The sequence below is a fragment of the Felis catus genome, chromosome B2 (genome assembly GCF_018350175.1).
Source record: "Felis catus isolate Fca126 chromosome B2, F.catus_Fca126_mat1.0, whole genome shotgun sequence".
Lineage (NCBI taxonomy): Eukaryota > Metazoa > Chordata > Mammalia > Carnivora > Felidae > Felis > Felis catus.
In genome coordinates, this window is record NC_058372.1 from 82641067 (window position 1) to 82656340 (window position 15274).

Below are 15274 nucleotides of genomic sequence, written 5' to 3' on the forward strand. Positions count from 1 at the left end.
ATAGTTTCCCCCTATTACCTCATCCGAAACTAATGCCACTTGTTTTAGATTTTTGTTATGGCAGTACCCAGTTTTAGGTACCAGTTTCTACATCAATTGTTTATTGTTGCATAGCAGACAACTCCCAAATTTAGTGGTCTAAAACAACACTTGTCTCTTCTCAAGATTCCATGGGTTGTCTGGGTGTTTTCTGCTTTCTCCTGGGCTTACTCATGTGGCTGCATTCCACTGCATCTGTGGCTGAGTTCGCTTATTCACATGTCTGGAAATCAGTGCTAATTTTTCCCCAGGGCACTTCAATTCTGCTCCATGTGGCTAATAGGCTAGACTGGTATCTTTACATGGTATTTCAGGACAGTGTTTTTAAGAGAGTGAAGGTGGAAGCTGCAAGGGCTCTTGAAGCCTAGCGTCTAGGATTCAAACAACTCTGCCACATTCTGTTTGTTGAAACAAATCATAAGGCCAGCACCGAATTATGATTGTGGTATCAAATAATCTGTGGTTGTTCAGAGGAAAAGTTTTGGAACAAATTGAACAAGTTCAAATCTTGGTTCTGTTATTCTTGGTTCTATATCCTTGGATTAACTCCTTAATTTCTTTCTGGCTCAGTTTTGTTATCTCTAATGTGGGACTAATAATCATACCTCATATGGCTATTTCTGGGGATTAAATGTGTATGTAAAATACATAAAGTGTTTATAACAGGGCCTGGTATATTTTAACCTCTATATTAATGCTCATTCTTAGTATTTCATTTGCTGATTCCACTTTATTATCTCTCATTTACTCTTCGTTCTTCTTTAGTATGCTCTCTGTTCCTTGTACCCTATTGACTCTGTAACTATCATTAGTGATCCCCACATGTAATAGATTGTTTATCATGTGTTATTAATACTCCTTTCTTCTGGAATCACCCTAGTGATTTCCCTGATTACCCTTTAACAGGACCTATAGGATTTTTTTTTTTCTTCCTGATTCATTTTATGGTTCACAAGTGGTCTTTCCTTTTGTCCATTTTCTTCCTTTCTCAGTTGTCTCCCCTCGGCTAATCTCATCTAGTTCTATTTTGTGAACTAGTAACATATTAATACCAAATATGCTTCTTTATTTATCAACATTATTTTAATTTCCAGTTGCCTACTTGATATGAATGACAAGTTCTTCAAATCCAAATTTTCTACCACAAAACTTATCTGTCAAACTTCACTGCATTCTACATTCTCATCATGGGAAATTGTATTATCATCATAGGATAATGGTCCAAAACTTGGAACGTTTTATTCTCTTATTCCTGTCACTTAATCTCTATAGATACCTTACTCAACATGCAAAACTCTAGTTGTAATGAGCCGACATGTCTTTATTGGAGTATTATTAAAAAAATTGTACCATTGGTCTTCCTGTTTGCACTGGTAACACTTCCTCTCCTCTGTTGCCTCAGTTACCTTTGTACATACAGATCTGTCAATATCTTTATTCAAAAAAATATGATTACAACTTACTGATTACACAATTAAAATCCTTGGAGGGGAGATCTCCATTTCTTTCATGGTCTTTTCTTACCCTATATCCCAATACTCTTTTTCTACTGTTACCCCTTTCCCTGCACTGGCACACGCATACTTCTAATCATTTTATAATTCTGAGTTGCTTTTGGGGGGGGACTCTTTATTCTGCTTGAAATATGTTTATTTGCCTTCTCCCCTTCCTCTTTGAATGTGTGCAATTATCCCTCACTAGAGTGTAAACTCCATGAGAGCAGGAGACTTTGTTTTATGCATTTTTGTGTATGTGACACCTACCAATGTGTCTATTCTGTAGCATCACTGAATATCTGATTTTTTTAAGTGCTTATTATTTTTGAGAGAGAGCCAGTTGGGGAGGGGCAGAGAGAGAGGGAGACAGAGAATCCTAAGCAGGCTTTCTGCTGTCAGCACAGAACCGGATGTGGGGCTCAAACTCACAAACCATGAGATCATGACCTGAGTTGAAATCAAGAGTCTGACACTTAACCGACTGAGCCAACCAGGTGCACTGAATGTCTGATTTTTTAATGTTTATTTATTTTGAGAGAGAGAGAGTGCATGAGTGAGAGTGTGAGCAGGGGAGGGGCTGAGAGAGAGAATCCAAATGGGGAGAGGGGTCGATTTCATGAACTGTGAGATCATGACCTGGGTGGAGATCAAGAGTCTGACACTTAACTGACTGATCCACCCAGGGGCACCCCTGAATATCCTATTTTAAATGGATGAAACTTGGAAAAGATTCCTCTCATCCTCACTTGCCATTTCTCAAAACACTTTATGCTACTTTCACAGTTTTTATTGTAGTATACCTGAAATAGTAGTGTATGTTGTAACTTCCCCACTAGCCTCTGATTATGTCTGTGGGCAGAGACTTTGCTTTCCTAATCTTCTGAAACATTTATTATACAACACCACACATCCAATGTTGAGTGAATGACTTCCCACTCAACTGTCCTGTAGCTTATCCATCATTTATTTGGTCATTGGGTTACTGGTCACACTACTATGACCTGTCACAATCCTCATAATGACCTCCCCTTTGGACCACTGATAATAAAATTCTTAAAGAGCATTGTAATAAATATATTTTATTTTATTTATTTTTTATTTTTTTTCAACGTTTTTTTTAATTTATTTTTGGGACAGAGAGAGACAGAGCATGAACGGGGGAGGGGCAGAGAGAGAGGGAGACACAGAATCGGAAACAGGCTCCAGGCTCTGAGCCATCAGCCCAGAGCCCAGACGCGGGGCTCGAACTCACGGACCGCGAGATCGTGACCTGGCTGAAGTCGGACGCTTAACCGACTGCGCCACCCAGGCGCCCCATAAATATATTTTAAAATACTAAATGATAGAATTTCACAGAAAGCATCTTTAAGCGTATGTTAGAATCATTAATAAAAAAAGCTATTTAGTAAAAAAGCCAATGTCAAAATCAAAAAGCACATAATGCTAAAAATGTATAAAATAGTAACTTATTTTAAGTGAAAATGCCAAAAATATCTAGGAGTGTCCAACCAATAATATGATTTCCAGATATGGAAAAATAATTCTAAAACCAAAATCAAAGTAATATATTTAGTATTATAAGTTAAAGGAGAACTTCTTATAAGCATTAATTAGGTATAATTTTAAAATATTGAGATGAAATGACACACTTAGAATAGTATGTGCAATTCCATTTAGCTTTTCCCAAATGTAGAAATCAATAAAAATTTAAAACATATGTATAATAAAGGAATTTAGGCAGAATGGTTTTGTTTTAATCTCGGAGAAAATGTGTTCTAATAGTGTTCTCATTGGGAATAAAATAACTGTATTTATATAATCATGAGAAGAAAGAAATGGGTTGATGGTCATAAAACTCCCTTGGTAGTCAGGCATTGTTAATTTAAAAGTAGGAAGGCAGGGATTGAAGTTAATGAGGGGGTGAGCCACCATGCAATTTAGTTAAACCGTTTAACACAAAAGCTGGTAGAAATATGGAAAGAGAGTTCCAGAGGGAGTAATAGAAGAAAAGGTTGTAAATCAGTCTGTGAAAAAGAAAAGAGAAAAACAGAACACCCTTTTAGAGGAAATGAGAATCACATAGTTCCATTATTTGATAGATTAGAGCAATCAAAGGGATGGGAAATGCCAAATTCAGTCATTTGATACATTGGAGGAATCACAATAAAGACATAAAGGTAAATTTGTATTTCTCATGAGGACCATCAAAGTGGATTATTAGGTACTCCCATGGCTTTTAAATATTATGTTGACTTTAATTCTTCCCGGGGTGCCAGAGAATGTGTCTTTCCTGATCATAGAAAAGAGTGAAGTTACTTCTAGGCCTTTATTTTCAGACTGCCTAAAAGTCAAAATTATATTACACTCTGGGAGAGAACAGAGTTAGTAGTTCTTACAGCAGAGATAAAAATTTCACTGTCCACATAGAGTAAATTGAGTAGAAGTTGGTCAAGACCCGAAGTAGCAGTAGTGAAATAACCTGCAAAAAATTATTTCACTTCATTCTTTTTTTCATCTACTTATTAATTTATGTAATAACCATCATATGCCTACAGTGAAATTATTTTAACCTGTTATAACCCAATGATTAAATGTTAAAATTGACTCTTTCTGAGCTCGAGTAACTGGTGGTTTTCAAGATCCCTTACCTGAGCTTTTCTTATTTTTTAGATATCATTTATATGTTGACCATCTCTTTTTATATCACACATAAAATGTATTCATGTGGCTTAAAAATATTTTTCAGTCAGTTCTAATTTTAATGTAAATTAGCTCATCTTGAATTAATAAGTGTAGTTTACATACAATGGGCAAAAAGCAGTTAAACAGTAAGACCGTGGATTCCTATAGCCAAGGAAATGCTGGCAATTAGAACTTAGAAAAGCTTGTAGAATCAATGACTTTGCACTGCAGGATGATTTTTTATGAGGTTGTACTCAATCTGAAAGCAGTTCTTTTCCTGCCACAAGATGGGATTGACTATAAAACTGGTATCATCACAGAACAAACTAGACGCCTTGAAGATAGACAAAGACAGTTAACAGTGCAACACAGGTTAGGGGGAGACCAGTCCTTCCCAGGTAAAAACAAATAGTTCAATTATGTGCATTTTCTGGTAATGGCAAGAAAAAAGTTGTCTCCAGGTCTCCAGTGTAGAGGGAACATACAATCGAAGAATACAAATCTCCTCATAATGTAATACATGTAAATTGTATTTCAAGTGTCAACATTGTGCACTTGCAGAGACAACATTCTTTGCAACTTTAGGGAAACCTTGTTAAGTAGAAGCAATAATTTTGTCACAGACTTATTTGAAAAAGAAAATAATCAGGTTATGATTAATATGGAAATAAAGTTAGAAGAAAATAGAAATATTTATATCCACTATATATGAGTAAATACTATAACAGCACTTTTGAGGAAAGAGTAAATATTAACCTATATAGTATCTATATAATAGATATACATAGATTACATAGATTACATAGATTATGATTAATGAGTCATCATTTATGAATTGGTCTTCTTCCTTACTATTGGATCCACAGATCTCATTCAGTCATTTATTTTAAAAACATAAATATTTACATAAAATAACTATGATTCAGATAGATATCTTGACCAACTTAATTGGATCTGGCAACTAAATCAAGATTTTACTGCCCAGTCTTGTCAACCTAGGTGAGCAGCACCTGCACGAACTGATACCTTCCTAAGACTTTGACCTATTAATGTATGCCTTCTTTATTTAGTTTTACACTGACATTTCTTAGGTAGGAGTTGAGGGGATGAGGGGTGCCTGGGTGGCTCAGTCGGTTAAGTGCCTGACTTCTGCTCAGGTCATGATTTCACTGTTGCTGGGTTCAAGTCCCATGTCAGGCTCTGTGCTGACAGCTTGGAGCCTGGATCCTGCTTCAGATTCTGTGTCTCCCTCTCTCTCTGCCCCTCCCCTGCTCATGCTCTGTCTCCAAAAATAAACATTAAAAATTAAAAAAAAGTTGAGAGGATGAGTTTTCTTACTCTGTATGTTGTGGTATAACCATAAAACCTAACACAGCATAGATGCTATTATTCTTTACATGGATCTTCCTTGTAACAATTGAATTAATGGTGTTTATATGTCTAATATGGAAGACTTATTTATATTGTAGGTCTGAGCAGTGCCACTTTTGGCATGTTATTTTTACTATTAATTTTGTTAATGTAATATATTTTAAAATTCAGAAATATATAGAATAAGAATTAAAAGTCTCAAGTGAAACCCCTGTGTCCCTACTTCCTTGTTCAGAAATAACTCCCAGTGATATATCCATGTGAATCTTTCAAGCTTTTTGTCACTCATTAAAAAATACATTTATATCCATTCTACAGAGGAGGGAACTGAGCTATAAAGAGATAAATAACTCACCTAATATCATACAATTAGTAAGTGGTGAAACTGGGAGTTAAACACAGGCAATGTTATATAATCAGTGGGTTAACCAACTATTCCATACTCCCCGTCCTACTTTTATTAAAAATTAAAAATATATTTTAACATAAGGATATTATACTATTCTTAATGTTTTGTGATGTGATCTTTATTCTTAATGTATTTTGCAAATACATAACCTATTTTTTATTGTTTTCAAATTTGTGCATGATATTTAAAGGTTAGCACTCACTGTATGTAATTTCACCATATAAAATTTAATGGGCATTTAGGCTGTTAAGGAATATCTTTGTATGTACATCTTTGTGTTTCAAGGGTCAACATCGTGCACCTACAGAGACAGAATTGAGTCTGTGTGTGAGTATTTTTGTAGGAGAGATTTTTAGAAAGGGGAATTGCCATGTCAAAGTATGTACACATTTGAATTGACTTCCTTAAGGACTTAGTGTATGAGAGCTTGTTTTCCTAAATTTACCAACGCAGAATATTGTCAATCATTTCAAACACTTTCCAAGGTAATATGTAAAAAGCAGGATTGCTTTTTCTTGATCATATTGAAATCTGACCATCCACTTGTGCACATGTTAGTTTCTTCTTTTCTGAATACTTGTATGTTTTCCCCACTGCATATTAATTCAGTTAATTTTTGCTTATTGTTTGGATGAACTCTATATTTCCTACACTAACCCTTGCTCTGTTGAATGTGTGTGCCCTGCTAGTATATTCCCATCTTTATGATATTTAGCTTTCTGATGTTCTTATATAGTTAAATTAGCCAGTCATTCTTTATCTTTGAGTTATGTATCGCTGTTTGAAGAGATATCAGAATTTATGGAAGTAGTAACATAATTGAATTTATGGCCATAAATAGAATTTATTCCACCAAATGATATTGGAGAAGGTGATTCTGAGTAGAGTTTGTCACATGAGCAAAGGAACGATGGTGCGAGAAAAACACACAAGTGTGTAACAGGGAAAATATTTATCCTTTGGTGTGCTGGAGCTCAAAATGTGAGGTAGGCAGTGGCAGCAAATGTGATTGATAAAGGCAAGTAGGTAGGTGCTCAATAATGGAGAAAAAGTGTGGTACAATCAGAAACTTGAAAATGTGCCTTATAGCAATGAGGAAACACATATGGGGATGTGAAATAGTCAAATTTGCATTTTATATAAAATTCCAAAACCTGTAAGAAGAATGGATTTGAGAAATTCAAGGTGGTAGCTACCTAAGGAGCTGTAGCAATAGGCTAAATGATGCTCAGCTAAAGCTAGGGTACTGATATTTTGGAGAAGAAATGAGATCCTTTGTATTAGCCCTGGAAGATGCTAAATTAAAAAAAAATAAGTATCTTTTAGTTTACCTAAAATTTTAAAATTTTATTCCTAAAAGCCTTTAGGTCCTGTTGTCCACAATCAACAGTATGCTCCAAAAAGCTGAAATTGCTAGGGGAAAATTTTCTATTGACAAGGTTTAGAAAGCTTATGCTACCTCTGTGTAATATTTTGTATAATTTCATAATACTTATGTGATTTAGGAATAAAAACATAAATTTGTAATTTTCTTTACTCTCTTAAAAAACAAATTCAACCAAGTAAATTTGAAGATCAAATTGACCTGTTAAATGATTCACGAATCTAGCAAGTAGAGAACTCTGAGGAGTTGTACAAAAGAAAGGTTTTATAAGGGGGAAAAGGTGAGGTAAGAAAGTTATTAGCAAAAAAAAAAAAAAAATTGTTTCAGGCAAGATGACTTTCTATAATGGAGAAGAAGAATAGAGGATATTATGCAGATTACCTCACCTTACTTTGAGGGATAGAGAGGGCCTCTGTGACAGATTACCTCATTGGGGCTGATCAGAAAATTCCTGACTGACTCGTTAAGACATACATTTCTGGGAGAGGTTGAAACTGCAATTAGATTATGTATTACGTCCCATTTGGTGACTTGTTCTAAGTGATGCCATTTGGGGCCTGTGGTTTTCTTTTTAACAATTCTTCCCCAATGATCAGACTTTTCAGTTTAACTGAGAGATGTAATAAAAATTTAAGGCATTAGTGACACTCTCAGCTACCGCTCTACACTTCTTATAGCTTTTACTGATCTCTCTGTGTGATATTCACAGGTCATATGTGTGTTATTGTTGTTGTTTGTTTCTTTTTTGTTTTGTTGTGTTTTGCTAAATACCTGTGGTGTTCTTAGGCCACAACTTCAGGTCCACAATCCTTAAGTCATTTTTTTTCACTTCTCCTCTGATGTTCCACTCAGAGAGAACATCTGCTTGGTAGTTAGCAGCTAGGAATGGGCATTTAAAATTCTTCCGCTTTCTTTACACCATACATAAAAATAAACTCAAAATGGATGAAAGACCTAAACATAAGACAGGAAGCCATCAAAATCTTAGAGGAGAAAGCAGGCAAAAACCTCTTTGACCTTGGCCGCAGCAACTTGTTACTCAACAAGCACGTCTCTGCAGGCAAGGGAAACAAAAACAAAAATGAATTATTGGGACCTCATTTGGATAGAAAAATCTTCTGCACGGTGAAGGAAACAATCAGCAAAACTAAAAGACAACCAACAGAATGGGAGAAGATATTTGCAAATGACATATCAGAGAAAGGGTTAGAATCCAAAATCTATAAAGAACTTATCAGACTCAACATTCCCAAAACATTCCACTGAAGAAATGGACAAAAGACATGAATAGGCACTTTTCCAAAGAAGACATCCATATGGCTAATAGACACATGAAAAAATGCTCAACATCACTCATCATCAGGGAAATACAAATCAAAATCACAATGAGATACCACCTCACATCTGTCAGAATGGCTAAAATTAACAACACAGGCAACAACAGAATTTGGCAAGGATGCGGAGAAAGAGCAACCCTTTTTCACTGCTGTTGGGAATGCAAACTGGTGCATCCACTCCGGAAAACAGTATGGAGGTTCCTCAAAAAATTAATTGCACTACTAGGTATTTATCCAAAGGATACAGGTGTGCTGTTTCCAAGGGGCACATGTACCCCAATGTTTATAGTGGTGCTATCAGCAATAGCCAAAGTATGGAAAGAACCCAAATGTCCATTGACTGATGAATGGATAAAGATGTGGTATATATATACAATGGAAAATTACTTGGTGATCAAAAATACTGAAATCTTGCCATTTGTAACAGTGTGAATGGAACTAGAGTGTATTATGAGAAGCAAAAATAGAGACAGATAAATATCATATGATTTCACTCATGTGGAATTTAAGATAGAAAACAGATGAACATAAGGGAGGGGAAGCAAGAATAATATAAAAACAGGAAGATAAAACATAAGAGACTCTTAAATACAAAGGACAAACTGAGGGTTGCTTGAGGATTTTGCGGGATGGGCTAAATAGGCAAGGGGCATTAAGGAAGACACTTGTTGGGATGAGCACTGTGTGTTATATGTAGGGGATGAATCACTGGATTCTATTCCTGAGATCATTATTGCATTATATGTTAACTAACTTGGATGTAAATTTAAATAAAAGATAGCTAGCTAGCTAGCTCTTAGAGGATGCAATGCACCAGGGAGAATATTATAACTGTAAACAGAATAATTCCCAAAGTTGGAGTGCACTTCAGACCCATTGTCCTCAGGACCCAAACCAATCAAAGTCCCCATTGAAGGAGTCACCCTTTTAAGAAAGCCAGTACCTTGCTTATTGATCTTTTGTAGCTGAATTTTAGCTTCCATAGAAGTGTTTATCCAGAAACAGCAGGTGGTGGTAGTCATAGGATAGACACCTCCTTGCTCACCTAAAAGATACTCAAGGTCTATCCTATTATCAAGAACTAGTTTAGCTTGAGAATCTAAGGATCTTTGTTGGGCCACTATTGTTTTAGCATATTTTGCAATAATTTTAAGATTTAATAAGTTCTTGATCACAGTCTTATTTACATTTATCCCTAACCAGGTAAAGAGACACCTGCCAAAAGGAATAAATTCTGAATCACAAAGCCTCCTGGCAGGTTCTTTTTAACCCAGTAATGTAAATTCAGGGAGTTCACCAGGGAGATGTTTTCTTTTGCTTGTGAAAAGTTAGGGACGTAGTTAGATTTTCTCTTAGCATGAAATAAAAGTCTTTTTTTTTTTTTTTTTAATTCCAGAGCTCATCCTCCACCCCCTCACTTAGGAATGGCCTGGAAAAAATACAGATGAGGCCATTATCTTTCCAGGCCAAACAAGAGGAAAACAATAAAAGAAACATTTAAAGTATGAAGTTTTGATCAGCTGTCTTGGGTAGAAAAGCAGTCTATGTCAATGTCAGGTATTTATTTTCCTCAGCAGTTAGATTTAGAGATCTCCAGCATCTGTACAGGACCAGGTATCAGGTATGTGGTGTGTACCCAAGCCTTAATACCTTCTGGTTTTAAAGCATTATCAGTAGTCACGAGCACTTGGTAAGGTCTTTTCCAGGTGGGCATGAGAGCTGTTCTGCTCTGATAAAGTTTCCAAAATGATCCTCAGGCCAATAGGTTGTGATCAACAAGATCCTTCAAACTGGAATCCAGGAAGACTTCATTAATCTGCTAATAGTTGTGAGCATAGGATATTAGAGACTTACAGTAGCCGCTCATACCAGCATAATCCCCTCTATATCCATTCATATCGTCAAAAATGCAAATTCTCATTCTTTTTTATGGCTGAATAATATTCCTCTGTGTGTGTGTGTGTGTGTGTGTGTGTGTGTGTGTGTGTATCACATCTCTTTATCCATTTGTCTATTGATGGAAATTTGGGTTATTTCTATATCTTGACTATTATAAGTGACATTGCAATAACATAGGAGTGTTTATATCTTTTTTGGATGTAATATTTTCATTTTCCTTGGGTAAATACCCAGTGGTGGAAGTACTCAGTCCTATGGCATTTCCATGTTTAATTTTCAGAGGAATCACTATACTGTTTTCCACAGTGGCCATACCAGTTTACATTGCCACCAACAGTGCAAGAGGATTCCTTCTCTACATCCTTACCACACTTGTTATTTCTTATCTTTTTGATACTAGCCAGTCTGACTGGTGTGAGGTGGTGTCTCATTTTAGTTTGATTTGCATTTCCCTAATGATTAATGATGTTGAGCATCTTTCCATGTGCTTGTTGGCCATCTGTGTCTTCTTTGGTTTTGTGTCTATTCAGGTCCTCTACTAATTTTTTAATCAGATTGTTCATTTTTTGGTATTGGGTTTTATAACTTCTCTATATATTTTGGCTATTAACCTCGTATTGAACATGTCATTTGCAAATATCTTCTCTCATTAAGTAGGTTACCTTTTGTTTTTTGATGGCTTTCTTTGCTTTGCAAAAGCTTTTCATTTTGGTGTGGTCCCAATATTTATTTTTGCTTTTGTTTCCCTTGCCTGAAGAGACCAATCTATAAATGAGTTGCTAAGACCGATGTCAAAGAAATTACTGCCCATGTTTTCTTCTATGAGTTTTATGTTTTCAGGACTCACATTTAGATGTTCAATCCAGTTCAGATTTATTTTTGTGTAAGGTATAGGAAAGTTTTCTCAACAACCATTTATTGAAAGGACTGTCTTTTCCCCATTGTAGATTTTTGCCTCCATTGTCATCAGTTAACCATATAGGTGTGGGTTTACTTCTGGGCTTTTTATCCTATTCCATTCACTATGTGTCTGTTTTTGTTCCAGTAGGATATTGTTTTGATTACTGCAGCTTATGGTTTATCTCAAAATCTGGGATTGTGATACCTCAAGATTTCTTTGGCTATTAGAGGTCTTTGTTCCATACAAATTTGGGGATAATTAGTTTTAGTTCTGTGAAAAATACTGGTGGTGTTCAGACAGAGATTGCATAAATCTGTAGATGTTTTGGGTGGTAATTGATTTTTAAAAATTTTTTTTAATGTTTATTCATTTTTTGAGAGACAGAGACAGAGCGTGAATAGGGGAGGGGCAGAGAGAGAGGGAGACACAGAATCCAATGCAGGCTCCAGGCTCTGAACTGACAGCACAGAGCCCGACATGGGGCTCAAACCCACAGACCATGAGATCCTGACCTGAACCAAAGTTGGACACCAGCTGACTGAACCACCCAGGTACCCCAATAATGGATATTTTAACTATATCAATTCTTCCAGTCCATGAGTATAGAATTATCTTCCCATGTGTTTCTATCATCAGTTTCTTTCATCACTGTTTTCTTAGTTTTCATCGTATAAGTCTTTCGCCTCCGTAGTTTACTTTATTCCTAGGTATTTTATTCTTTTTGGTGTAATTATAAGTGGGAATGTTTTCTTAATTTTTCTTTCTACTTTGTTATTAGTATATAGGAATGCAGTAGATTTCTATTAATTTTGTATCCTGCAACTGTACTGAATTCATTTACCAATTCTAATAGCCTTTGGTGGAGTCTTTATGGTTTTCTACTTATAGTATCCTGTCATCTACAAATAGTAACAGTTTTACTTACTCCTTAGAAGTTTGTATGGCTGAATGCTGTGCCTAGGACTTCTAGCACAATATTGAATAAAAGTGGTGAGGTAGACATCCTTGTCTTGTTCCTGAACATAATAGAGGAAACACTTTCAATTTTTCTCCAAGTGTAATGTTAGCTGTGGGTTTTTCATATATGGTCTTTATTATGTTGAGGTATGTTACTTTCTAAACCCAGTCTATTGAATTTTTATCATGAATCAATATTGTATGTTGTCATGTGCTCTTTCTGCATCTATTAGAACTATCATGTGCTTTTTATTTTTCTTGTTAACGCAAATGCATCACATTTATTGATTTGTAAATATTGAACCACACTTGCATCCCCAGAATAAATCCCACTTGATCATAGTGAATAATCCTTTTGATGTATTGTTGAATTTGGTTTCCTAATATTTTGTTGCCTATTTCTTCTTATGTTCATTAGAAACATTGACCTGTAGTTTTTTGGTAATTTTTGGATAGTTGGGTATAACGGTAATGCTGACCTCACAGAATGAACTTGGAAGTTTTCCTTTCTCTTCTGTATTCTAAATAGTTTGAAAATAATAGGTATTAACTCCTCTTTACATGTTTTAATTTACCAATTTCTTCTAGGGTACCCAGTTTGTTGGCATATAACTTTTCATAGTATTCTCGTATAATCTTATGAATTTCTGTCTTTTGGTTGTTAGTTTTACTCTTCTTTTGTTTCTGATATTATTTCTGTCTTCTTTCTTTTCTTTTTTCTTTTTTTTTTTGGATGAATCTGCCTAAAGATTTATCAATTTTGTTTACCTTTTCAAAAAATCTGCTCTTTGTTTCATTGATTTTTTTCTATTTTTTGTCTCTGTTTCTGCTCTGATCTTTATTATTTCCTTCCTTCTACTAAATTTAGGTTTTGTTGTTTTTCTGTTATTAGTACCTGGAAATGCAAAATTACATTATTTGAGATTCTTGTTGTTTCTTGAGATATAACTGCACCACTGTGCATCACTGTCTTACTGTAAATTTCCCCCCTTAGAACTACTTTTGCTGCAATCCAAAGATTTTGGTCTGTTGGGTTTTCATTTTCATTTATCTCCATGTGTTTTTTCATTTCCTATTTATTGGTCCATTGGCTATTTAATAACCTGTCATTTAGCCTCTTATTTTGTATTTTTTTTTCAGTTTCTTCCTTGTGATTAATTTCTGGTTTCATACTACTTTGGTTGGAAAATATGGATGATATGATTTCAGCCTTCTTAAATGTCTTGAGATTTATGACCTAACATGTGATCTAGCCTGGAGAATGTTCTATGTGGACTTGAAAATACTGTGTATTCTGTTGTTTTTGGATCAAATGTGCTGTATATATCTGGTTCGGGATCAAATGTGTTGTATATATATTTGGTCTAATGTGTCATTCAAAGACACTTATTTTCTGACTGGAAATAATTGATATAAGTGGTGTATTAAAGTCCTCTATCATTGTATTACTATCAGTTTCTCCCTTTATGTCTAATAATAATTTGGTTTCTGCAGTTAGGTACTCTAATGCTGCATTGCATAGATATTACATATTTACAACTGTTGTGTCCTCTTGTTGGATTGACCCATTTTTAATTATGTAATGCCCCTCTTTGTTTCTTTTTACAGTCTTTAAAGTTTATTTTACCTGATGGAAGTATTACTGCACTGGCTTTCCCTACCCCTTGCCCCTTCCATTTGCATGCACTTTTTCTTTTTCTATTCTTTCACTTTTCAGTGTGTATGCCTGAAAGTACGAAGGGGGTCTCTTGTCATGGCAGATAGATGGGTCTTGTTCTTTTATCTCTTGATTGGAATATTCATACGATTCACATATAAAGTAGTATAAAGCAAAAAGTATAATGTACTTTTTGCCATTCTGTTAATTTCTTTTTCTGTAGTTCTTTTCTGTTGCTTTCTTTTATCTTGTGATTGAGGACTTTTGTAGTGTTATGCTTGGCTTTCTCTTTATTTTTGTTGTATTAAGTTGATTGATATATGTCAGAATAATTGTAAAGAATTTTTTTACTTCCCCCTCCACATTTTTATATATGTTGTCATATTTTATATATCTTTATTCACAGTTTTCTTCTAATTGTGGCCTTTATTTTCCACTTAAATAAGTCCCTTACTATTTATTGTATGACCAGTGTAGTGATAGAAAACTCCTTTCTGTTTTTCTGGGAAACTCTTTCTCCTTCCATTCTGAATGATAACCTTGTCAGGTAAAGTATTCATAGCTGTAGTTTTTTCTTCCTTTCAGCACTTTGATTTTATCATGCCACTCCCTTCTGGCCTGCAAAGTTTCTGCTGAAAAATCAGTTGATAGCCAAAGTTTGACAGGTCTGGAGTGCTCCAGCACTTTGTGCCTGTATTACTTTGGTGTGATGGATAAAGCTGTAGTGAGTGCTGACCAGAGGTGTCCCAGTATGTACCATGCTGAGCTGCCTTAGTGAGACAGTTGGGGATGCTGTGGGCTAGGGACTCAGGGTTCAGTGAAGTGGTAGGTCAGCTATGAAATCCAGAGCCTGTTATCAAGATAGACTGTGATAAACTATGGTGCTTACCATCCTTTCCAACCCGGAGAGAGTTCCAGCAGCTATCCCATCAGTTGGAAGGGTCCTGGGATAGTTCCACTATATCCTAGTTACTCTTAAACTGTAGATGTTTCTGTGTCCCAGGGCATCTGGAGCTAGTGTAGGCTAGGGTCAAGGGCTTGCTGAGGCAACAGGCCTGCTATGGCATCAAGACCCTCTTCCCGTATGCACTGTTAAGATAGAGAGAAACTGTAAACCATGGATCTTGCCAGCTCCTCAGACC

General features: G+C 35.5%; 1 long non-coding RNA gene across 1 annotated transcript in view; it reads left to right on the top strand.

The window, feature by feature from the left end:
• Window positions 1–10979, top strand: part of LOC123385466 — a 75826-nt gene extending 64847 nt beyond the window's left edge. Inside the window, exon 3 of the long non-coding RNA XR_006598038.1 lies at window positions 10115–10979. This is a non-coding gene — a long non-coding RNA (uncharacterized LOC123385466). The remainder of the gene's footprint in view (window positions 1–10114) is intronic.
• Window positions 10980–15274: the final 4295 nt, after the last annotated feature.